At 41.4% G+C, this 11,489-nt stretch overlaps 1 pseudogene; it reads left to right on the forward strand.

The window, feature by feature from the left end:
- The first annotated feature begins 6,569 nt into the window (after positions 1–6,569).
- On the forward strand, positions 6,570–7,536 carry LOC135975170 (olfactory receptor 5AP2-like; annotated as a pseudogene).
- The last annotated feature ends 3,953 nt before the right edge of the window (positions 7,537–11,489 follow it).

Consider the following 11,489-nt stretch of genomic DNA (forward strand, 5'->3'; position numbering starts at 1 on the left):
CCAACTAGGGGCACCGATTTTCTTGACCTGCTGCTCACAAACAGGGAAGAATTAGTGGGGGAAGCAAAAGTGGATGAGAACCTGGGAGGCAGTAACCATGAGATGGTCGAGTTCAGGATTCTGACACAAGGAAGAAAGGAGAGCAGCAGAATACCTGGACTTCAGAAAAGCAGACTTTGACTCCCTCAGGGAACTGATGGGCAGGATCCCCTGGGAGAATAACATGAGGGGAAAAGGAGTCCAGTACAGCTGGCTATATATTAAAGAATCCTTATTGAGGTTGCAGGAAAAAAACATCCCGATGTGTAGAAAGAATAGTAAATATGGCAGGCAACCAGCTTGGCTAAACAGTGAAATCCTTGCTGATCTTAAACGCAAAAAAAGAAGCTTACAAGAAGTGGAAGATTGGACAAATGACCAGGGATGAGTATAAAAATATTGCTCAGGCATGCAGGAGTGAAATCAGGAAGGCCAAATCGCACTTGGACTTGCAGCTAGCAAGAGATGTTAAGAGTAACAAGAAGGGTTTCTTCAGGTATGTTAGCAACAAGAAGAAAGTCGAGAAAAGTGTGGGGCCCTTACTGAATGAGGGAGGCAACCTAGTGACAGAGGATGTGGAAAAAGCTAATGTACTCAATGATTTTTTTGCCTCTGTCTTCACGAACAAGGTCAGCTCCCAGACTGCGGCACTGGGCAGCACAGTATGGGGCGAAGGTGACCAGCTCTCTGTGGAGAAAGAAGTGGTTCAGGACTATTTAGAAAAACTGGATGAGCACAAGTCCATGGGGCCAGATGCACTGCGTCCGAGGGTGCTAAAGGAGTTGGCAGATGTGATTGCAGATCCATTGGCCATTATCTTTGAAAACTCATGGCAATCGGGGGAGGTCCCAGATGACTGGAAAAATGCTAATGTAGTGCCCATCTTTAAAAAAGGGAAGAAGGAGGATCCGGGGAACTACAGGCCAGTCAGCCTCACCTCAGTCCCTGGAAAAATCATGGAGCAGGTCCTCAAGGAATCAATTATGGAACACTTAGAGGAGAGGAAAGTGATCAGGAACAGTCAGCATGGATTCACCAAGGGCAAGTCATGCCTGACTTACCTAATTGCCTTCTATGAGGAGATAACTGTCTCCGTGGATGAGGGGAAAGCAGTGGATGTATTATTCCTTGACTTTAGCAAAGCTTTTGATACGGTCTCCCACAGTATTCTTGCCAGCAAGTTAAAGAAGTATGGGCTGGATGAATGAACTATAAGGTGGATAGAAAGCTGGCTAGATCGTCGGGCTCAACGGGTAGTGATCAATGGCTCCATGTCTAATTGGCAGCCAGTTTCAAGTGGAGTGCACCAGGGGTCGGTCCTGGGGCCGGTTTTGTTCAATATCTTCATTAATGATCTGGAGGATGGCATGGTCTGCACTCTCAGCAAGTTTGTAGATGACACTAAACTGGGAGGAGTGGTAGATATGCTGGAGACTAGGGATAGGATACTGAGGGACCTAGACAAATTAGAGGATTGGGCCAAAAGAAACCTGATGAGGTTCAACAAGAACAAGTGCAGAATCCTGCACTTAGGACGGAAGAATCCCATGCACTGCTACAGACTAGGGACCAAATGGCTAGGCAGCAGTTCTTCAGAAAAGGACCTAGATGTTACAGTGGATTAGAAGCTGGATATGAGTCAACAGTGTGCCCTTGTTGCAAAGAAGGCTAATGGCATTTAGGGCTGTATAAGTAGGACCATTGCCAGCAGATCAAGAGACATGATCATTCCCCTCTATTCGGCATTGGTGAGGCCTCATCTGGAGTACTGTGTCCAGTTTTGGGTCCCACACTTCAAGAAAGATGTGGAAAAATTGGAAAGAGTCCAGCGGAGGGCAACAAAAATTATTAGGGGGCTGAAGCACATGATTTATGAGGAGAGGCGGAGAGAACTGGGATTATTTAGTCTGCAGAAGAAAAGAATGAGGGGGGATTTGATAGCTGCTTTCAACTACCTGAAAGGGGGTTCCAAAGAGGATGGATCTAGACTGTTCTCAGTGGAACCAGATGACAGAACAAGGAGTAATGGTCTCAAGTTGTAGAGGGTGAGGTTTAGGTTGAATATTAGGAAAACCTTTTTCTTTAGTAGGGTGGTGAAGCACTGGAATGGGCTACCTAGGGAGGTGGTGGAATCTCCTTCTTTAGAGGTTTTTAAGGCCAGGCTTGACAAAACCCTGGCTGGGATGTTTTAGTTGGGGACTGGTCCTGTTTTGAGCAGGGGGTTTCACTAGATGACCTCCTGAGGTCCCTTCCAACCCTGATATTCTATGATTCTATGATTCCTCTTAATTTCACTGAGTAACTCCTCGTTTTTGTGTTAAGTGAAAGAATATATAAGACTTACTTGTTCACTTTGTTCACACCATTCATGATTTTGTAGACCTCTATCATATCCCCCCTTAGTGCTCTCTTTTTAAAGCTGAAAAGTCTTTTTTAATCTCTCCTCATATGGAAACTCTTTCATACACCTAATCATTTTGGTTTCCCTTCTCTTTTTCTTTCCCAATTCTAAAATATCCTTTTTGAAATGGGGTGAGCAGAACTGCATTCTGTATTCAAGATGCGGGCATGTCTTGGATTTATATAGAGGCAATATGGTATTTTCTGTCTCAGTATCTACCCCTTTCTTAATGATTCTGAACATTCTTTACTCTTTTGACTGCAGGTGCACATTGAGTGGATGTTTTCAGAGAACTATCCACAATGACTCCAAGATCTCTTTCTTGAGTGGTAACAGGTAATTTAGTCCCCATTATTTTGTATGTATAATTGGGATTATATTTTCCAATGTGCATTACTTTGCATTTATCAACATTCAATTTTATCTGACCTTTTGGTGCCTAGTCACCCAGTTTTGTGAGGTCCTTTTGTAACTCTTCGCAGTCTGCTTTGGACTTAACTATCTTGAATAATTTTGTAAAAAGCAACAGAGGGTCCTGTGGCACCTTTGAGACTAACAGAAGTACTTCTGTTAGTCTCAAAGGTGCCACAGGACCCTCTGTTGCTTTTTACAGATTCAGACTAACACGGCTACCCCTCTGATACTTGAATAATTTTGTATCATCTGCAAATTTTGCCACCTTAATTTTTACCCCTTTTCCCAGATCATTTGTGAATATGTTAAACAGCCCTGGTCCCAGTAGAGACCCCAGGGGACACTGCTATTTACCTCTCTCCATTCTGAAAACTGACCATTTATTCCTACCCTTTCCCCCCTATCTTTTAACCAGTTACTGATCTATGAAAGGACCTTCCCTCTTATCCCAGGACTGCTTACTTTGCTTAAGAGCCTTTGGTTAGGGAACTTGTCAAAGGCTTTCTGAAAGTCTAAGTACACTAAATCCACTGGATCACTCTTGTTCACATGCTTATTGACCTCCTCAAAGTATTCTAATAGATCAGTGAGACATGATGTCCCTTTAAAAAAGCCATATTGACTCTTCCCAAACAAATCATGTTCATGTAGGTGTCTGGCAATTCTGTTCTTTGGACTTCACTATCTTGAATAATTTTGTATCATCTGCAAATTTTGCCACCTTAATTTTTAACCCCTTTTTCCAGATCATTTATGAATATGTTAAACATCCATAATTTCAACCAATTTGCCTGGTTCTGAAGTTCGTCTTACCAACCTGTAATTGCCAGTATCTCTTCTGGAGCCTTTTTTTAAAAATAGGTTTCAGATTAGCTATTCTCTAGTCATCTGGTGCAGGAGCTGATTTAAATCATACCACACTGAGTCATTTTGTAATTTCATATTGGAATTCCTTCCAAACTCTTGGATTAATATAATCTGGTCCTGTTGATTTACTAATGTTTAATTTATTGATATCCAAAACCTCCGCTATTGACACCCCAATCTTTGATGGTTCCTCAGGTTTGTCACCTAAAAAGAATGGATTATGCATGAGGAATCTCCCTTACATTCTCTCCAGTGAAGACTGAAGCAAACAATTCATTTAATGTCTCCACAATGGCCATATTTTCCTTGAATGCTCCTTTAGCACCTCGATCATCCAGTGGCCCAACTGATTGTTTAATAAGCTTCCTGCTTGTTAGGCATTTAAAAATATTTTTGCTCTTATATTTTGGTTAATTTACTCTTCGGATTCTTTTTTTTGGGGGGGGTGGGGGGAGGCTTCCTAAGTATATTTTTACACTTGTCTTGCCAGAGTTTGTGCTCCTTTCTATTTTCCTCAGTAGGATTTAACTTCCAATTTTAATAGGATATCTTTTTGCCTCTAACCACATCTTTTACTTTGTTGTTTAGCCATGGTGCCATTTTTTTGATCCTCTTACTATTTTGTTTTTTAAATTTGGGGTATATATTTAATTTGAGCCTTTATTCTGATGTTTTTTAAAAGTTTCCATGGAGCTTTCAGGCATTTCACTTTGGGGACTGTTCCTTTTAATTTTCAATTAACTAGCTTCCTCATTTCCGTGCAGTCCCCCTTTCTAAACTTAAATGCTACTGTGGTGGGCTTCTTTGATTTTTGCCACCACACAAGGATATTAAATTTACTTATTTAGGTCGCTATTACCAAACGGTTCAGCTATAGTTACCTCTTGGACCAGATCCTGTGCTCCACTTAGGACTAAATCAAGAATTGCCTCTCCTCTTGTGGTTCCAGGACTAGCAGCTCTAAGAAGCAGTCATTTAAGGTGTCAAGAAACTTTATCACTTCATCCTGTCCTTAGGTGGCATGTACCCAGTCAATATGGGGATAGTTGAACTACCCCATTATTATTATTATTATTATTGAGGGTTTTTTAATTTTATTTTAATGTCCTCTCTAATCTCCCTGAGCATTTCACAATCACCACCATGTCAGGTGGTCAGTAATATATCCCTAATTCTATATTCTTATTATTAGAGCATGGAACTACTATCCATAGAGACTCTATGGTACAGTTTGGTTCCTTTAAGATTTTTCTTTATTTGATTCTTCACTTTCTTTCACATATAGTGCCACTCCCCTACCAGCATGCCCTACTCTGTCATTCTGATATATTTTGTACCCTGGTATTATTATGTCCCATTGATTATCATCATTTCACCAAGTTTCTGGGATGTACCTGTTGGCTTTCCCAAACCCTTAGTTTAAAAACTCCTCTACAATCTTTTAAAATTTTAAATGCCAGCAATCTGGTTCCATTTTGGTTTAGGTGGAGCCCATCCTTCTGTAGAGGCACCTCCTTCCACAAAAAGTTCCCCAGTTCCTAATAAATCTAACCCCTTCCTCTCTATACTATTGTTTAATCCATGCATTGAGACCCTGCAGTTCCGCTATGTAATTGACCATGCATGTGGAACTGGAAGCATATCAAAAAATGCTCCCATGAAGGTCCCTGACTTTAATCTCTTACCTAGCTGTCTAAATTTGGTCTCCAGGACCTCTCTCCTTTCTTTTCCTATGTCACTGATACCTACATGTACCATGACCACTGGTTCCTCCCCAAAACTACACATAAGTCTATCTAGAGGTCTTCAGAGATCTGCAACCTTCGCACCTGGTAAACAATCTACCATGAGGTTCTCCCAGTCATCGCAAACCATACTATCTATGTTTTTAAGCAAAGAATCCCCCATTACTGTTACCTGGCTCTTTCTAATAACTGTGGATCCTTCCCTAGGACAGGTATCTCAGTGCAAGAGGATACTACCATGACATCATCTGGAGGGAAGGTTTCAACTATGGTACAGTTTCTTTTCTGCTCAATTTTGGTGTTCCCCTTCCCTGAGACTTTCATCCTCCTACCAACAGCACAGAGGCTGTCAGATCGGGGTTTGGGACTGTTCTACTGTGCCCCGGAAAGTCTCCTCTGTGTACCTTTCTGTCTCCCTTAGCTCCTCCAGCTCAGACGCTCTGGTCTCCAGAGCCTGTACTCGGTCTCTGAGAGCCAGGAAGTCCTTGCAGAAAATATGCACGTATACCACCTGCCCACAAGGCAGGTAATCAAACATCCTGCATTTTGTGATTTAACTGGATAGCTCCTACTCTGCTGCTGGACTTCTGCCTACATTCTATTTTTCCTCTTGCAGCTTTTTTTGTTGGATATTGTTTCTTTGTGTTTTTTGGAAGGAAGGGGGCAGGGGAGGTTTATTGCCCTATGTTTAAAGAATGTTAATCAGGTGTATCTAGCACTCCCACTCCCTCTCTAAACTCCCTCAGAAAACTCCCATTAGCTGCTCCTGGTCCTGCGATCCTCCCGTCACTTAGAAGCTAGCTTTTTAACCCCCTGTTCTCCTGAGTAGCCCCGCCCCCTGCTTATGGCTTAATGGATGCTAAAGGGCTTACGCAGACAGCTGAAGGTAAGATGTGTTTAACCATAGAGATACCAGGCAGTAGTTACATTTCCAATGTCAATTAACTTTGGCCTAAAATTTGTACCCCAACTGCCTCCATTCTCTGGAATCTTGACTCAACTGTTGGGATGGCTACTATCAGGGAGAAAATGGAATAGAAAATATGACTGTTTTGTAATGGAAGTTAGATTCTCAATTGCATAATTTCTTTTATTTCCCCTAGATGAAGCTGACGACAAACATACACAAGGGGAATCAAACAACCATCACACAATTCATCCTCCTGGGATTTGGCGATCTTCCTCAACTTCCTATTCTTCTCTTCCTGCTGTTCCTAGTGATTTATATTGTGACCATGGCTGGGAACATCCTCATCATTGCACTAGTTGTGACTGATCAGCATCTTCACACCCCATGTACTTCTTCCTAGGGAACTTTTCCTGCTTGGAGACCTGCTACACCTCCACCATCCTGCCCAGGGTTCTGGCCAGTCTCCTGACTGGGGACAGGTCTATTTCTGTTACGGGCTGCATCACTCCATTTTATTTCTTTGGTTCTCTGGCAGGGACAGTTTGCTTTTATCTGTGGTATCCTATGATCGGTATTTAGCAATATGCAAACCTCTGCATTATGCAACACGTATGAATGGCAGGTTGTGCCTCCAGTTATTGGTTGGGTTGTGGATAGGTGGATTTATGTCTGTTTCCATCTTTATATTTATGTTGTCACAATTAACGTTCTGTGGCCCCAATTAAATTGACCATTTCTTTTGTGATTTTCATCCAATAACAAAACTCTCCTGCACTGACACCCACATGGCAGAAGTTGCTGGTTTAATATCTTGCTCTATGTTCACATTGCCTACATTTCTGTTGATGCTGACATCCTATGTTTGTATCATCTCCAACATCCTGAGAATCCCTTCCACCACTGTGAGGCAAAAGGCTTTTTCCACGTGCTCCTCTCATCTCATCGTGGTGACAATTTTCTATGGGACATTGATCCTGGTGTATCTGCTCTCAGACTCTGATGCACTGAGGGTCCTGAACAAAGTTTTCTCTGTCTTCTATGGAGTCCTGACACCTTTGGTCAACCCCCTCATATACAGCCTGAGAAACAAGGAGGTAAAGAAAGTTTTGAGAAAAGCTCTCCTTAAATCTTTTGTCTTTTTCAGTAATTCAAAATTTTAAGTTAAAATATATATGATGTTGCATTCCATATGATTTTATGAAAATATGCTAATGAGTGTGAATATAATGTAACTTGAATATGCTTCGTGCAAAAGTTCTCTTGTAAGATAGCATTACAAAGTTTATAAAATTTATAATCTACTGAGTGTGGTCATTCCATTTGTATAAATGTATCATTCTTCTATCTGAAACTAGAAATATGAAATATTTCTAGTAATTTCTAGTAATATTGTAATTATTATTATTATTATTTCTAATAGTATTGTAATTATGCAAAGTGTGGGCCATTAATGGTCCCATCAACTAGGACAATTGTTTGTAAAGGCTCTGTTTACATGCAAACCTTCCTGTGAGTCAGGCCATGAAGTATGAAGGCTTTGGGTCTCACAGGACATGTGACCATGTCACCAGGTACTGGAATACATCTTAATCCTGGTGCTTTTCCATTTAGAAGGAGGGGTGAGGACCCAGAGAGACAAAAGATTCCCGCCTTGTGCCAAAGCTATGTAAGGGGGAGGAACAGAAGAAGGGAGGTTCCAGTCATGAGAAATCCCCTACTTACCACCTGAGCTGGAGCTAACAATAACTGTACAAGGGGAAAGGATTGGTCCCAGACTAGGAAGGAGTCCAGTCTGTGAAAGAAGCATATTGGAACATCTCTGAGGGTGGGATTTTATCTGTAATCAGTTTCTTAATGTATTAGGTTTAGACTTGCGTGTTTTGTTTTATTTTGCTTGGTAACATACTTTGTTCTGTCTGTTATTACTTGGAACCACTTAAATCCTACTATTTATTCTTAATAAAATCACTTTTGCTTAGTAATTAACCCAGAGTAAGTAATTAATACCTGGAGGAGCAAAAAGCTCTGCATATCTCTCTATCAGTGTTATATAGGGTGGACAATTTATGAGTTTACCCTGTATAAGCTTTATACAGAGTAAAACGGATTTATTTGGGGTTTGAGGTCCCATTGGGATCTGGGTGTATGGGTACTAGACACAAGAGCACATCTTAAGCTGTTTTCAGTTAAGTCTGCAGCTTTGCGGTGCGTGGTTCAGCCCCTGGGTCTGTGTTGGAGCAGACTGGCGTGTCTGGCTCGACAAGGCAGGGTTCTGGAGGCCCGAACTCACAGGGAAAATGGGCTCAGCATGTCAGGTGACAGTCCCAAGGGGGTGTCTGTTACTGAACCTGTCACAATATACATGAGCCAGTCATGGGGTTATGACATTCCACATTCTGACTCATGTAACCTAGGGGTTACGGTGGACGAGAAGCTGGATATGAATCAACAGTGTGCCCTTGTGGCCAAGAAGGCAAACAACATTTTGGGCTGTATAAGAAGGAGCATTGCTAGCAGATCGAAGTACATGATCAATCCCCTCTATTCGGCATTGGTGAGGCCTCATCTGGAGTATTGTGTTCAGTTTTGGGCCCCACACTACAAGAAGGATGTGGAAAAATTGAAAAGAGTCCAGTGGAGGGTAACAAAAATGATTAGGCGGATAGAGCACATGACTTATGAGGAGAGGCTGAGGGAACTGGGATGATTTAGTCTCCAGAAGAGAAGAATGAGGGGGGATTTGATAGCTCCTTTCAACTACTTGAAAGGGGGTGAGACGTTGTGCATTCTATATGGTTTTATAAAAACATAATAAGAAGTGAATATAATGTAACTGGAATAGGTTTATAAAAATATGATAAGTGAATATAATGTAACTGGAATATGCTTCATACAAAAGGTCTCTTGTAAGGTATCATTACAAAGCTTATAATCTACTGAGTGTGATTATCCTATTTGTATAAATGTACCATTCTTGAATCTAAAACTAGAAATATGAAATATAACTCTGAAGACCTATTGTAATTATGCAAAGTGTGGGCCATTAATAGTGGTTTGGAATCTTGATGACTCCCATTAACCAGGACCATTGTCTGCAGATGGCTGTGTTTATCTGTTAGTCTTCATGTATATGTGTGTGCTGGCAAGTGGGTAATGAAGTCTTGCAGTGACATGTGATCATGTCACCTGACCTGGAATCCTTCTTTAACCTGGGTGCTTTTCCAGTAAGGGAGGGTGAAAACCCATAGGGACAAAGGGTTCCCGCCTTATGCAAAAGATATATAAAGGGGTGGAAGAGAACAGAGGGTGAGAGGAGCCATCATGAAGAATCCCCTAGCTATCACCTGAGCAGCAACAAGAGCTGTATCAGGGGAAAGAATTGTGCCCAGGCCTGGAAGGTGTCCAGTCTGAGAAAAAGTTTACTGAAGCATCTCTGAGGGTGAGATTATCTGTATTCAGTTTGATTAGACATAGATTTGTGCATTTTATTTTATTTTGCTTGGTGACTTACTTTGTTCAGTCTGTTACTACTTGGAATCATTTAAATCCTACTTTCTGTATTTAATAAAATCACTTTCTACTTAGTGATTAACTCAGAGTATGTATTAATACCTGGGGGAGCAAACAGCTGTGCATATCTCTCTATCAGTGTTATAGAGGGTGAACAATGTATGAGTTTACCCTGTATAAGCTTTATACAGGGTAAAACGGATTTAGTTGGGTTTATACCCCAGAGGATGGATCTAGACTGTTTTCAGTGGTACCAAATGATAGAACAAGGAGTAATGTTCTCAAGTTGCAGAGGGGGAGGTTTAGGTTGGATATTAGGAAAAACTTTTTCACTGGGAGGGTGGTGAAGCACTGGAATGGGTTGCCTAGGGAGGTGGTGGAATCTCCTTCCTCAGAAGGTTTTTAGGTCAGGCTTGACAAAGCCCTGGTTGGGATGATTTAGTTGGGGTTTTTCCTGCTTTGAGCAGGGGGTTGGACTAGGTGACCTCCAGAGGTTCCTTCCAACCCTGATATTCTATGGTTCTACGTAAGTAGCCCATACTCATCTTTGTGTGCCTGCTGAACTCATGACTGTCAGAATCTGAACTTCCTGTATCCAAGTGTTGCCTACCTATGGGCATATCACTCATTATGGAGGAAAATTAGGACATACAGCCATATCCTTAGATATTAACTGCACACTGAGACCCACACTCATGTCTGAGGAAGCTGTGCATCCTCCTTGAATTTTGATTATTCTCCTTTGAGAGAGGATGAATCTGCAAGTAAATATTTTAATGAATTCATGACAATAAAGTAATTAAAATGACATCCTGAAGAAATTTAGCATTTGTCATCTCCAGCTTTGTCCTGAGTGATCTTAAAACTGGAGTAAAATATACTCTTCCCACTTTCCTTAATGTTATAACTCATTTACAATATTTGTGTAGGTTACATTTGAATTATTAGGTGGCAATGAAGCTCTATGTTAAGAAGAAAGTCATGAAATCACCAGATTAGGAATACATTTTACTCATGGCCAGGTCAGTAGCTCAGGTCACTTTGTACTGGGACCCTGGTAACATCAGGGGTAAATCAACCAATCCCCACTCCTCATTTCCTGCTAATTTTACTGTTTCAGTTCAATGACCAGAAATGGCTGAAGAGGGGAAGGTAAATAGACAAATGGGCCAAGAGTTCTCATTGAAATCTTAACCCCTCCAACAGTGTTATTCAATGTTCCATGGCAATAACATCTGCATTCTACCTATTCCTATGCTTCTTCAGAGTGCTGGTGGGACTCCGCTGCACTGGCCCAGGACCAGTGCAGGGAAATGTTTCTGACTCAGGAGGATGTTTTTCCCTCCTCTCTGCTCCTCCCTTACTCCCTGACAGCAGAAATTTGCTCCTTGACAGGTCATTGGGGATGGAATCTAAAATTGTAATGCCAATATAGTCTGTCTTATCAGTTTGGTGTCATCTGCATATTGTATAACAATTAGCATATAAGATACACATGTATGGGCCGAGATAGATGCTTTCTCTCTCTCTCTAAGATATTAAATCCAGAATGACCTGTAACAAAACCTCAGGCCTCTAAACTGACTTAAAGGAATAATATCTG

This window comes from Chrysemys picta, chromosome 13, assembly GCF_011386835.1.
Source record: "Chrysemys picta bellii isolate R12L10 chromosome 13, ASM1138683v2, whole genome shotgun sequence".
Classification (NCBI taxonomy): Eukaryota; Metazoa; Chordata; order Testudines; family Emydidae; genus Chrysemys; species Chrysemys picta.